This window comes from Jatropha curcas, chromosome 7 (genome assembly GCF_041381405.1).
Source record: "Jatropha curcas cultivar XTBG-Jc1 chromosome 7, XTBG_Jcur_1.0, whole genome shotgun sequence".
NCBI classification, from domain to species: domain Eukaryota; kingdom Viridiplantae; phylum Streptophyta; class Magnoliopsida; order Malpighiales; family Euphorbiaceae; genus Jatropha; species Jatropha curcas.
The window spans coordinates 1,134,987-1,150,515 of record NC_143157.1 but is presented as its reverse complement, the minus strand read 5'-3'; the positions used below and the strand labels follow the sequence as shown (position 1 = coordinate 1,150,515).

Below are 15,529 nucleotides of genomic sequence, written 5' to 3'. Positions count from 1 at the left end.
AAATATTAATGTATTATTTATTTAGTGTAGTGCATCCTAAACGTGCGAATATCCTACTTTTTTAAAAAATTGCCATATCTTGTACGTTCTAATTTATATTTTTAAAATTTATTATTTATTATTTATTTAATAGTAATATATTGTTTATTAACACTTTTTAAGCGTGCGGATTACTTAGTAATTGTTTTATAAGAAGAAATAAATTTATATTAATATATTAAATGCTAGAGATAATCTTTTCTTATAAATATTATCATGATAAAAAGATTATTTGAAAATACAAAACAACTATTCTTTTTATAATTTTTACAATTGTGCTAAATTGTGTTAGAATTTTAATATCTGTCATTCTATAATCCAAAATAATAATGTCAAATGATAAATTTTGCTACTTACACTTGGCTTTTATATAACGTAAACTACGCTACTTTTATACACACACACACACACTAGTGTTAGAGTCCACGGGATGTATCGAGCAATATTAAAGGATGAAATAATCTTTTATAACACATTCAAAAGCAATCAAATTATATAATAAAATGATAAATTGTATCTGATTGAGATATGCTAAAAAGTTGCAATGCTAAATTATGTCTTCTTAAGTATCCTGCGAAGCCTTTGATAAGGTCTGAATAGTAAAAGTCATGTATGATATGACCTACATAAAAAAAATGTATAAACACTATTAATGTATTTTTCAAAAGTGACAATAAGAATTTAATAATTATATTGAAATAAGAAACTAAGTATTTTTCATTTTATGTTTATGATTTATTATAAATGATTGTTTATTTATTTAAATTATTAATATAGTTATAACACCCACCGTCCAGTCTCGAGAGACTCAATAGTGGATGCCACATTCGGTGCCAAAGACACCGTCTTAACTTAACATATAAATCATAAAATTAGATTATGAATTAGAAGTAATTGAGTATTCACAAGTTTAGCGAGCAATTTTTTTTTACAATATTATTTTCATATCATTTTTATCTTCTTTTTTTTTATATAGATTGGGAAAAATCCTACAGAAATACTGTAAGAATATCCCTTTAAAAACTGAGCTCACCAAACATGTGAATATAAAACACTCCCAATTAAACTCCAAACTTTCAACATCTCCAAATAATCATCATAATACAACAACACCTTTGTATTCCCATAACTGTATAAATCCTCAATAGAATTTAATATCCATCAATTAATTGCATTCATAATATATATAAAGTCTTAATGAACTAATCATACCAACTATCTTAAAATATTTCATATTCAATCATTTATAAATCTTATGCTTATCTCCGAATATATATGCCAAAATAATTTATAATTACATGCTTAAGTTATAATTCAAATAACAATCTCTGAAATGTAATACTTATACATGCCATAATTCATAATTATATAAATCTCAATCTACTACTACCAAATTAGTCACTTTTGCTTTGATACTATTTTTCTAATATTCAAGTAGCAACCATGATCTTCAACCTACGCGTGATAAAAATCGACGCGCTGAGTATAAAATTCAGTGGTGCTCATAATTCACATACTTACCAAAGTTGCGATGACAACTTACTTTAAACATAAATTTCATAAAATTATTTACAATCATAAAATCATTAAATGTCGACATACAGTTACATTTATAGCAAAAGAAATATCAGATAAACTATTAATTAATAACATAAATAAGTTAATTCTTTATACCAAAATTCTTTACTTAAACATTTAATCACCATACGTACTTTAGTTTTTCACTTAGAATATCAAATAAACTTAAAATTAATAACATAAATAATTTAATTCTTTCAAATCATAAATTCATTACTTGAACATTTATTATACCAATACATATACTATTTATTTTTAAAACAATGTACCGAAATATTATGCTTTGAAAATTCATTTGATAACATAATCATTAATTTCCAAAGTAAGGGTTACTAAAATAATATGATCTCATTCGTTTAATTGTCTTACAAATATTTTCCAAGGGCTCGCATACACGTAGGAGAAAGAGAAGCAGATAGGTTTTCATAATGGCCTTAGGTCGCCAACCTTTTCATAATGGCCTTAGGTTGCCATCTTATTCATAACATATAGAGCACGTTTGCCCTAACATAAGACACCACGTGCCTAACATATGATCATAGCTTCTTATCATAATAGCATCAAATGCCGAGCATGTTCATCATACATAATAAAATCAAATCCTGCATCAAATTCACACCAAGTATATTAGAGCCCAAAATCCTTGTTTTAATTCTTAATTCATAATACTTCTCATAAAACTTGTCTTATTCTTTACTCTTCTTAAATTCATAATGTAAGCTTACTTTAGAACGTATGTAACTCATGAAAAATTCATACTTAAAAATAATTACTGAATATAGAAAATTTCTTATCATATGAAATCATACATGTAAGCTTATTTTAGAACTGAAGTGACTCATGAAAACTTCAAACTTAAACATAATTACTTAATATAGGAAATTTCTCATAAATTCTTTTTCTTTTAAAACTTTCTTAAAGTCATAATGAAATTTGGCATAAGAAATTTCTTATCATATAAAATCATACTTTCCTTACTCAAAATTCAAATCACATACACATTAAATACCCATTTTTTAAAACTCTAAATATGTAACGCCCTATTTTTCCTGTGTTGAAATAGTCATTTATCAGTCAGTGAATAGTACCACCGGTTCGAGAGTCGGTATTATTTTGGTCCGGAAAAATTAGTATATATGGTTTATATTTTATGTAACATTTTTGGAGCATGCATGCATGGTTTTTATGGGTAGAAAGTAATGAATATTTTTGGAGAATTTTAGATAATTAGTGAGTAGTGAATTAAGGTGTGATATTAATTAAGGAAATTAGAGGCAATATTTGTATGGAGTAAATTTGAGATGGTGTGATATTAATTAAGGAAATTAGAGGAATAATTTTTAAGGATTAAATTTGAGAATTTTGCGGAGATAAATAATATTTTGAAGGAAATAAATTGGAGAATATTTTTAGCCATTGGATTAGATTACCATTGACTTGACTTAATCTTAGCCATCCAATATTGAGAAAAGACTAAAATACCCTTGTTGCTCAATTATTTGAGCAACCATTTTCTCTTCTCCTTCTTCTCTTCAACGTGAACTTCCTCTCCTTCTTCTCTTTGTTTTTCCTTCAATTTCTACATGGGAAACTCACCAAATTTACACCATTAAACTCGATTTAAGTAATTAATCTTAGAGATTAAAGTTTGAGAAGTGGTTTTGGTGATTAATTTCAAGGAATTTGGAGAAGTACTACTTAGGTGAAGTATGTGATTTCATGATTAAACTTCATTATTTTTGGGTTTAGAGTTTTCTTTTAGCATATACATACTTAATCATGCTCCAATTTCTTCTTTTATTTGTTTTCTTTGTTTTGATTTTGAAAACTATGGATTAGAACTATATCTGGTACCTTGTCCCTCAGCGTCCACTCTCTAATTTTGTTGTTTGTTGACTTGTGCCGAGTGTAACATGAAATATATTACAGGACAAGTAGTGTTGCCTCACTACAAGAAGATTTTCTCTGGGATTTCTGGTTTTGTCACTTCATCAGCTTATGGAGCTCTTTCAGGTAAAAGGTGAGTGGTAATTTTGTTCATGCTTTTATCTGTTTTTGTGTGTTTGCTATAATTTCAAATTTACTACTCTTTCTTATATGCACATTGTACTATTATTTTTCTCAGAACTGCATCAACTTTGGGGGCCAGCCTGCCTTCAATATTGCCATGGATGTTTATCCCTAGCAGAGAGTATTGGTGCCTCTGCTACAATTCAATTCTTGCATGCATGGCCGAACGTGACTGTTCGAAATGTCAATGATTTAATCCGGTAGAACTCATTGCTTCCTTTTTTATTGCATTGAAAAGTTTTGCAGAGATAATCCGAAATCTTTGTTTTGGCTGAAATTTGGTTTTCAAGCTGGAAGAAGTTATGACTTGTGTTGGCAGAATTGGAAATTTTGTGTAGGAAGGAAATTGCAATAGCAGGAGTTTGCACCCTTAAAAAATTTGTTGACCTAATTCGTTTGCATTATTATAAAACATGGTACAAAATATGAGTAAAGATTGTCTTTACCCTTTAATAGTTGCAAGTTGTTGATTGTTGGTGTGAATTTAGGCAAAACTTACCTACCCTGATATTCCGCTAAGATATATGAACTTCAAAATGGGTGTATCCCTGAGTGCATGCATGTATATAGAAATAGTGTACAAGTATCTTTTTGGCTAAATTTTAACTTTGCATTGCTAACTTTGATTCCCTATCTCTTACTATGTGTGTAGCCCTGTTCTCCTTAATTTTGTTTGTGATTATTTAATTTATGTTTAATTAAGCTATTATTACTGGGCCTAGTAGGTGGAATGGGTTCGAGTCAAATTTAGACTTGATTATGTTTGGTTCTTGGTCTGGCCCAACTGTTAAGCTTACTTAAACAAGTCAACCATTGAAATGCATCACTCTCTATTTTTCTTTAAATTTGTCGGTTTTTGACTTTTCACGAGAATTAAGAAAATGATTGAATCATCCTAATTTTAGAAAAAAATTAAAAAAAATTTGATTAATTTGCCTCTTATAATTAGTGCTTATTTAATTGAAACAAAATATATTGTAAATGTCTAGATAAGAGTAAAGTTGGAATAAAATAATTAATATTATTTTCTAAAAGTGTCGTATAAATGTAACAAAATAAAAAGTAAAAAAAAAAATTAAAATTTAGTGGAATGGAGAGAATAGTAATTAGCAAAAGCATTACAATTCACTCAATTCAATAATCAATTATCCAAATGCGAAATTGATTATAAAGTAAATATTCGAATCAATTTAAAAATTCATTTTTATTACTTGAATTCGTCTTGATATTCAATAAGAAAATTATAATATCAACATGATATTCAATAATAAAATTATAATATCAACACTAAATATAAGTATAGGATTAATTATAATTAGAAAGGTGTACATATATAATTTTCTTTTGAAAAAAATAAATATTTTTAATATTTTTAAAATGTTAATTAAATGGGTAATGTATAGTGGGTACTCCTGTCATTGAAACTGAATATATTTATTTACTGTTCCAACCTGTTTATTATTTAAACTTGCTAAATCAGAAACACCAAGCGATCGGGTAAATTGTCATCCTTAACTCTTTTTTTTTACTACCTAATTATGAGATGAGGACTCAATTGCATAGAGGCAGGCTTGATTCTGTCTAGAAAATATAAATGTAAAATTGAAATGGGAAGTCTCTAGAGAACAGTTTCATGTACTTTAGCCATGTTAATAAAATTAAGACACACAAACAAAACAAATGCATAAATGTGTCCATTTGTGACAGAACAGAAACAAACAACCAACTTCACGAAAAGAAATTTAACTCATGACCTCAGTAGAATATATGGCCCGCCTAACACTTGTAAGATAACAAAAACAAAGAGATACATAAAATTAGCAACAATACAAAAATAAAACAGGTCATGGGAACTCGAATATATGGTTTTGAGAGACTAATATAAGAAAATTCTGAAAAATACAATAGTAATAATAATAATAATAATAATAATAATAATAATAATAAGTGGAGCATATAAAATGTGAGAAAACTATGAAAGTAAAACTACTTTCTCAAGCTTGATTCATTAATAGCCCGTTTGTAATAAATGAATTTCACAAAATTTTATGGAATTCATTTAGAAATCTAAAGTTTTATTTGGAATGAAAAAATATACAGATTTGAGTTCTACGAATTGAATTATATAGGGCAATGTGGGCTCTGAAATCCCATGTGGATATAATGGACTTAGCCAATGGGTATTTTATGGTTAGGTTTACAAATCAATTGCACTACGAGCACGTCTTATATGGAGGGCCATGGATGGTGGCTGACCACTACCTTATTGTTCGGCAATGGCAACCTAACTTTGATCCTGAACATACTCGGATTGAAAAGGCAATGGTCTAGGTGCACATACCGAATTTGCCTATTGAATATTATGCCAAGAGTTTCTTGCTAGAGTTGGGTCGTCGGATAGGGACTCTAATCAGGGTTGATGACACTACATTAGAAGCTTCAAAAGGGAAACATGCTACGATTTGTGTCGAGATTCACTTGGCTAAGCCTCTCGTCTCTAAATTTTGTCTATGTAGAAGGATATGTTAGATAGAGTATGAGGGTATCCACTTGATTTGCTTTGAGTGTGGTCGCTATGGCCACAAGAGGGAGGACTGCATGCTCAATGCCACTAAGGTCTCAATCGAATCAACAGCTGCAAATGATGCTCCAGTGTCACCTAATGTTACTGAGGGTAATGGAGGAGTTTCCAATGGTGATAATGAGAATACAACCACGGATGGTCGTGTGACATCTCGACTCGGCAAACCGATCCTAAAAGGGCGAGTAGAGCGAAGCTACTGGCTAGCTTCTAGGATGGCAGGCTAGCTAGGGTAGTGGAATGCGGGACATAGGAATGAATCGAATCATATATCGAAATAGGGGAAAACTAATCATTAGAGGTGCCTTTTGGTGGAATAGCTAGAGAGTTGGAAGAACTCCAGGGTTAAGCGTGCTCGCTTAACGGAAATCCTAGAATGGGTGACCTCTGGGGAAGTTTCCCATTTCACTTATCGGACAAAACCGTGCGGGTCTTGCCAGTCTTGTATGGGGGATTTGGCTTGATCCAAAGTGGACAATTTCTCTGGTGATTAGAGTTGGGCGTGACAGTTGGTATCAGAGTCGGACCCCTTCCAGTAGATGTATTGTTCGAGGACAAACCACGCGGAAGCTGGTGGGCCTGTGACATCTCGACCCGGCAAAGCGATCCTAAGAGGGCGGGTAGAGCGAAGCTCCTGGTTAGCTTCTAGGATGGCAAGCTAGTTAGGGTAGTGGAATGCGGGACACATGAATGAATCGAATCATATATCGAAAAGGGGGAAACTAATCATTAGAGGCGCTTTTTGATAGAAGGATTGGAGAGTTGCGCTTTTAAATGGAATGACTGGAGAGTTGGAAGAATTCCAAGGTTAAGCTTGCTTGCTTAACGGAAATCTTCGGATGGGTAACCTCCTCGAAAGTTTCCATTGCACCTATGGGACAAAACCGTGTTGGTCTTGCCAATCTTGTATGGGGGATTTGGTTTGATCCAAAGCGGACAATTCCTCTAGTGGTTAGAGTCAGGCGTGACATGTCGATTATTGAATTAGGAGATTTAGTCCCGTCGGAGGTGGTGGACCCATTCGGCCCCTGGATGCTAGCTAAGAAAACGGCGAGAAGAGGGGCTAGGGTTCCAGGATCTTTGAATATAAAAGGAGCACAATCTTAGGAGAGGATTATGGGGGACAGAGAGAAGTCCAGAGGTCAAGATTCTACTTCTCATAATAACTCTCGATTTTTTGCATTATATGCTGATGTTATTGAGGAAATAGTCTATTCAGAGGATACCTCTGTTGAACCTATTCCTGTTTACTAGCCCTCTAGGCTCGCTTCTCTTAAGAATCAACCAAAGTGCTAACTAAAGCCCACCCAAAAGACTAATTCGAAAGCCCAACAAAAGTCTCTTAGTCCATCTAGGCCTTCCCTAATCATGACTTCATCTTAGGTTCACATTAAAAAGAACTCCCCTCAATCCAATCTTAAACCCCTTGTGGATCAATCCACTTCTCACCCCAAGCCCATCAACTATCTTTGTAATACTCAGAAGTCCCCTTTGCCACTTCAGACTAAAAGCTCCTAGTGAGTCCTCTTTTCTGCCTAATCAAATCCATAACCCTAACATGGCTGCTGTATTGGGGGCGCACACTATGGTTGTTAGCAAGGCAGGGGTTGGAACTATTGAAGTGAGGGAGGTGTGCGATATGTCGTAAGGCAGGGATCTGGGTGTGGGACGGTCGGCTTTTAGGGATATGGTGGTCTTGGTAAGTCCTAACCCACCGGGTCCAAAGGATACTACAATGTTAATCACCGATGGCAATGAAAGTAGGGTGGGTTCTCCATCTCAAAGATCCATTATGTAAGGCTTGTCCTTTGGTTCATGTGGTGGTGGCATTTGTTATACTGATTGTTTTTTGTCGTGCATCATATGGAATGTGCAAGGGATCGCATCAAAGCGTAGTTTACGAGTCTTGAAAGGGTATTGTCAGCAATTCAAACCTTTGATTATGGTTCTTATGGAGACTAAGGTCTCTGGGCAAAGAGCAGATGTCATCTCTTTTAGTTTGGGTTTTGATAATTAGGTCAAAGTTGAAGCTGTGGGTTTTAGTGGAGGGGTTTGGGTCTTCTGGAATATGGGTATTGACAACCTCTCTATCTTGCAGACGAAAACTCCCAATTCATCCATTATTCAGTGGAAGATTCTGCATCTCAATAGTGGGTTTTTACTGCTATCTATGGTAGTCCTCAGAAGCAACACAGAGAGCGTATATTTGCTTCCTTAGTTGATTTTGGGAACTAGAATCGGTTACCATAGCTGTTAGTAGGGGATTTCAACTCCTACATGTATTCACATGAAACGACTAGTTCGGGCTCCCATGTTTTGGCGAAATGCTTGAAGTTTCGTAATTGGGTTAATAGCTTGGAGTTGGGTGATTTGGGCTTTTCTAGTCCCTAATACACTTGGTTTAGGGTCCCTCTACTGCTAATTTCCAAGCGGCAAGGTTAGGTCGAGATTTATCAAATATCCAGTGGAGGTTGTTGTTTCCGTCTGTCGCGGTTAGTCATATTGAACGAACTATTTTGGACAACTGCCCTTTTTTGGTTCATTTTAATTCTCAGTGAGTCAGGTTAGGCTGTCTAATTTTCGGTTCCAAGTCGCTTGGTATGCTCATTCGGGGTTATCTGATTTTATCAAGTCCCAATGGAATTCTCAACAGTCACTGGATTTTAATCTGAACAACCTTAGTGGGCAGCTCTATCACTGGAACAGGACTATATTCGGGAATATTCATTAGAAATAACACCGTCTCATGGCTCGATTAAAAGGGATTCAGGAGCTTATGTGTTCTTCTCCTCATCGGGGTTTGCAGCGTTTGAAGTGCATATTTCGGAGAGACCTTGAGCTCGTTCTTGATTAGGAGGAACTTCTATGGTTTTAAAAATCTAGAGAACGTTGGATTGTGGATGGGGACCGTAATGTGGCATATTTTAATGCTTGTGTAGTCTTAAAAGGGTCTACAAATAAGGTTGTGGATCTCTGATCGGTGGAGGGGGATTGGGTTGAAGATCAGAATGCTCTTCTCTTTATGGCCTTTAAGTTCAATAAAAATTTGTATATGGAGGACGTTATGGTTGCAGTGCCGTATACTATAGTCAACCGGTTTCTTTCTTTGTTATCGAATGATTTTGACATAATCAGTAAACCTTTTTGTGCGGAGGAGGTAAAAAATGCTTTGAGAATGATGGATCCGTATAAGGTGCCTGGTTCGGATAGGTTCCAAGCAGCTTTCTTTCAGAAGTCATGGGTATTGTGGGGTCAGAGGTGACTAAATTTGTGTTGGATTTCTTTAACAGGGGTGAGTTACAGGGTGGTGTGGGGGGTATTCTTGTCACTTTTCTTCCAAAAGGTGGCCTCGCTCGAAACTATTTCCCAGTTTCGGCTTGTAAGCCTTTGTAACATTACCTTTAAGCTTATTACCAAAGTTTTGGCAAATTGGATGAAATTAGTGCTTCCTACTTATTGTGTCCCCTTCTCAGAGCAACTTTATTCCCGATAGACAACTGTATAATAATGTTGCTGTCTTTCAGGAGGTGATCCATTCTATGCAACGGCGTACGGGTCAGCTGCATTGGATAATGCTCAAGATTGATCTTGAAAAAGCCTACAATTGCCTTCGATAGGATTTCATCCTGGGGCATTGGTGGGTTTCCCAGAGGCTTGGGGTTAGCTGCTTTTTCGATGTCTAAATGCAAATATTATGAGGATTTTATGGGATGGTTGCATTTTAGAGGGGTTCAGGCCTACGAGGGGGATTCGATAGGGGATCCCATATCTCCTTATCTCTTTGTACTTGCTATGGAATGGTTGACTCATGGTATTTCTGAAGCTATTGAAAATAGGAGTTGGCATCCTATTTCCATCTCGAGGCGTGGTCCAACTCTCTCACATCTCTTTTTTGCTGACGATCTATTACTTTTTATAAAGGCCTCGGTTAGCCAAATGATGGTAATTACAGAGTGTTTGGATAGTTTCTGTTCATCATCAGGCCAACGTGTTAATGCCTCCAAGTCCACTATTCTGTTTTCTCCAAACATTGCTTTAGAGGTTCAACAAGGGATTTGTGTGGTTTAGGGTATGATAACTACAGATCATATTCCTTTGTATTTGGGGGTTCCAGTTTGTAATGGGAGAATCAGTAAATCCATATATGAAGGTTTGTTCAACATGCTAGATTCGCACTTAGCTAGTTGGAAAATTCCTTTGTTGTCCTTTGTAGGTCATATCACTCTAGCTAAATCGGTTCTTACTGCCCTTCCGAATCATGTTATGCAAACTACCTAGTTGCCTCATGCTGTTTGTGATGAGTTTGATAAAAAGGTCCAGAATTTCATTTGGGGGGACTGTAATGGAAGGAGCATGTTCATCTCATTAGTTGGGATCGTGTTTGCCTTCCTGCTGATAGAGGGGGTTTGGGAGTGTGCTCTTGTCGGGAAATGAATGATTCTTTCTTGGCGAAGCTTGGTTGGCGCTTTCTCACAGGGGATAGAGCTTTATGGATTAACATTATGAAAGGGAAGTATTCAAAGGGGAGAACTGGTTTGGGTGTGCTCATCAATCGGTCTAATGCTTCCATAATTTGGAGGGGCATGGTGAAATCTTCTTACCTTCTTCGTCGACTTATTTTTTCTAACGTTTGTAATGGCATGCTTACTGATTTGGGGTGATGTTTGGATTGGACACTGCCCTTCGCAAGACTTGTTGTTAGTGCCTCTCCCCTTGGAGTTAGAGAATCAGCCTATGGCTTTTTTCTAGGATAATGGATGGCATTGGGAGTTGTTCCAGTAGTGGCTGCCGAAGGAAATCTATTTAAAAATGGAAGCTATCTCTCTTATTACTGACTTTGAGGCCTAGACTTGTTGGCATGGAGGTTCATCTCTATTGGAAGCTTTACTATGAAGGCTGCTTATTTGCTAGCTAAAGGGGTGTTTGATGCTCCTCTAGCCACTTTGTAGAAGAAGATATGGAAGGTTAAGGTCCCTTAACAGGTTCATTGCTTTGCTTGGCTTTTGCAGTATGGGAAGCTCATGACCAATAAAGAATGTGGTAGAAGAAGATTTACTCAAAATAGCTACTGTAGTTATTGTGTGAAGCCGGTTGAGTCTTTAGAACATGTGTTTTGGGATTGCAGCTGTATGCTTGAGGTGTGGACTGAGGTTTTGGACCAGAGTTCGTTGAACCTTTTTCGTACTTGGAATTCTGCAGATTGGTTTCATTATATTTACTAAATTGTGCTTGGGCTTATAACCTCTCCTCTTTGCAGTTCTTTTATATTATGCTCTGGTGTTTGTGGTGTTGGAGAAATGAGCATATTTTCAGGGCTCAAGTCTATAGTCTTGAAGCTAGATGCCATATGCTAAGATATTATTTGCACAATTATGCAAGGGTCTGGACCTACTGTAACATCCCTTCCCGATCCACCCGTTAACCCGAATGAACCGAGGCAAGACGCTACAATCTGGTTGAACCTATGTCCTGTCATGCTACTATCTCATTTTGTACGTTGCTAACCTATTTTCTAATGGCTCAAACCGGGTTCTGGTTCAGCCCGACTTGACTCGACTCTATGCAACGACTAGATTCAATAGGATGTCACACCTACATTTTTATCCCAGGATCAAGGGAGGGGCAAAAGAGTGGTTCTAGTCTCGTGGTCTAATCCACAGGGTGGCTGGATGAAGCTGAACTCCGATGGTGCTTCGAAGGGAAACCCAGGTCGCAGTGGTGGGGGAGGTTTGATTAGAGACCATTGCGATCGGTGGATTATTGCTTATACTGTACGTTTAGGAATTTGTTCATCCATAGAGGCAGAGTTACAAGCCTTATGGTTTGGTTTGAATCTTCCATGGGATATGGGTTTTAGGAAGTTAGAGGTTGAGATGGATTCTCTAGTTTCTAAGCAGCTGATTTCTAGCACGGTTGACGTTCATCTTCGATTTACTAATGTGTTACTATGTATTTAGCATCTCCTTAATCGTTCTTGGTTAGTGGTTATTAAGCACTGCTTCAGGGAAGCTAATCAGGTTGCAGATGCGCTAGCAAACTTTGCTGTTTTTGGCACTGTGGGTCACCGCGTGTTACAGGATCCCCCTATGGAAGTTCTTGATATTCTCCTATGGGACCTACTAGGCGTGGCTTGGCCACGGGTTGTAGGTTTGGCCTAAGTTAGTTTGGGTATTTCTTTTGGGGTTTGATCCCCTTCCCTTGTGTCCAAAAAAACTAATCAAATATTCACTCTATTTTTTTTTAAGAAAAATATATTCGTTTGCATGTTGGAATTTGAATTCAGCTTATTTATTTTACTCCTTGCATGGTTCATGTGTCATTCATTATTGTGTGTTTTTGTGTTTGTTTTTTCTGTTTGAGAAAGAGAAACAAACCTAAAAGAGAACATGTGAGATGCACATGCGAGTTTCAGTTTCACATGCTTTCGAATTATTCATATTCTCTTTCTATTGCTAGGATAATTCAATGAAGGGCAACCATGCAAGAAAGCTTGCATATCATCTATATTTATATAATATATAAAAGCAGAGTAATTTGCATTATATAAAAGCCAAGTGTAAGTATGATAATTTGCCGAGTGTAAGTATGACAATTTGTCGAGTGTAATAAGGAGAGCAATTGTTTTATATTCTCGAACGATAAAAAACTGGCAGTTGTGCGACTACTGCAAACGTCTCTCGATCATGTGGTCGGTTGAAAATATCTAGTCATGGCTATATCTATCAGATAATGTGTGGTTATATCTATCGGATAATTAGTTATATCCATTAGTTGTATTCCCATCAAGATAATATTTATTAGTTACATTTCATGAAAATAATGTTATTAAATTAAATTTAAATTAAAATACGGATGAAACTGCCATACAGATTTTGAAAATCTGTATTAATACAGAAACTATTTTTACCATTAGATTTAATTCCCTCTTCTTTAATTAATTGCAGAAATCTAGTTGTTTTCGATCATGTCTTCACAAATTGATTTTATCAATGAGTTGAAGCAAACAAAAATAGATTTGAATCTAAAGGTGTGTGCGGCGCGATTATGGCAGGTTCCAGTCATTTCTTTTCTTTCTTCCGTTCATTCGTAAATAAAGTTTGTTTTGTTATGTTAATGAACTGGATTGAATTTCCTTTTAATAGATAAGTAATTTTTTGTGGTACCGACTTAAGGGGGTAAAAAAGTGGTTAACTTGAGTCGAATCCATTATATGTCAACTCCAACTCCTGCATTATATATCTTAATTCATTGAGAAACAGAATTTTTGTTATTTTTTAAATAGGTCATCATTAGAATTTTTTTATTTTCTTGTATATTTTTAAAATCATTTTGTCTTACAAGGACAACTGCTTGACAACAGCAAATCTCCATTATGACTCTCAACTCAAGTAAAAAAATGTGACACAAAAGAGAGTGGAAATAAGAATCTGAACCCAAAAAAGAGAAAAGAAAAGAAAATGAAAGCAGAGATATATATATTTTTTTTTTGACATTGAAAGCAGAGATATATTGAATGTATAACGTTAATAGAATTTATTAATTTTACTACATCAATAATGACGTATATTTGTTTTTTTAGATTAGTCTTCTCCACGAGGAATATTGATGGGAGTTTCCACAATCTCCAAAAAAAAAGTTACAGTAAATGGTATAAATATTATTGGTATAAAAATATTACAGGTACATACGAGTATAGAGCAAATATTAACACACCAAGAAATAAAGAAAGAATATGGATGAGTTATATATATATATATATATATATATATATATATATATATATATATTGGGTCCTAAATATTATTGTTTGATATATTATATCATCCATGACTTTTGTTACTATATATTTTAGTGGAAGGCTTCACAAGATACTTAAAAATGCATATATTAGCATTACAATTTTTTCAATATATTTTAATGAGGTATAATTTTGTAATGCATTTCGGGATCATTTTATTATATAATTTTATTATTTTGGAATGATGAGTAGCCAAGATTATTTTATCTTTTAATATTGTCTCGTTCGCGGATTTTAACACTAGTTATATGTATAAACAAATTATTATTATTATTATTATTTTTTAAAAAATATCAAATTAATTATCAAACCTATATTTTCTAACAATTGATTTCTTAATTTAGTGGTAAGAATGTAGCTATTTAGAAATAACCAACTTTGCATCGTTTTGCAATTTTATTTTGTTTTATAAATTCAAATAATTATACCTCAATTTAGAATATTGATTGTTGTTACACCCGATCAGTTCAAAATCAAAGGCTCAATCACCAAAAAAGGCATGAACTTTTGAGTTTCTTTTTCTTTAATTTGGTCAATCTTTTAATTTTATCAATAAATATCTTGTATTTATTTTTTATTATGAATTATAGTTTCTGTCCAGAGTTCGATTAGGTGTGGTCGAGTGATGCAACTCTATGAGCGAAGAAACTTACTAGGCAGCTCTTGGGGTTCATTAATTGTATAACTATACCAAATTCTTTCAAACTTGCATTGAGAGGGGAAATAAATTGTCTCAACAATGCAACCTTGCAATTTCGAGATTTTAAAAATAAGAATGAATAATCAAAGAATGACAATGTAAATGTGAATGGACTTATTGTGGGTCAATTAACAACTAAATAAGTAATTAACTAGTAGATTCTAGACGTAGGTTATAATTAACAAACAAAAATAAATTTGAGGTAATGATGTACAAAATTAAAAGTGTTGGCTAAATTTACCAAAAACATTGAAGTTCAGGCTTTTTTATGATTTAGCCAAAAATATATATATATATTATTTTAGTATGAAAAATTATTTTTTATTTTTTACTTTGTGATCTACTCTTTTTCTCTCCTCTCGACCCATCATGATCTCTTTCTCTTTCATATCCTTTTTCAGGCAATTTTTCTAATTGGAGAAAAAAAAAATTCTAAATGTAGTTTCAAAAGTATTTAACAAAAAAAAAAAAAAAAAAACTATTTAACAAAAGTGTCACTACCCGTTTCCATGGGCCGGACCGGCACTAAGGCCTAAGTAAGCTTAAAGCCCCCGAGGCCCGTAGTAAGCCTGAAACACTGAAATCTACTATCTCAATATAAATTTTAAACATTCAGCCCATATTACTAGGAACAATAAACCTCAAAATTTTATTATATATCGGCCCAAATTTATCATCAACAATATTCTACAGTTCGAGCCCAATTTACAATACATCACATTCTTATTATGGGCTCACAGAATTATTTCATCTATGTTAATAC

The 15,529-nt window shown here is 34.3% G+C and overlaps 1 long non-coding RNA gene across 1 annotated transcript; it reads left to right on the top strand.

The window, feature by feature from the left end:
* The first annotated feature begins 3,161 nt into the window (after positions 1–3,161).
* LOC149494525 (uncharacterized) lies at positions 3,162–4,320 on the top strand. Its single transcript, XR_016321828.1, has 3 exons — positions 3,162–3,324; positions 3,547–3,637; positions 3,743–4,320. It is a non-coding gene; the product is annotated as an uncharacterized LOC149494525 (long non-coding RNA).
* Positions 4,321–15,529: the final 11,209 nt, after the last annotated feature.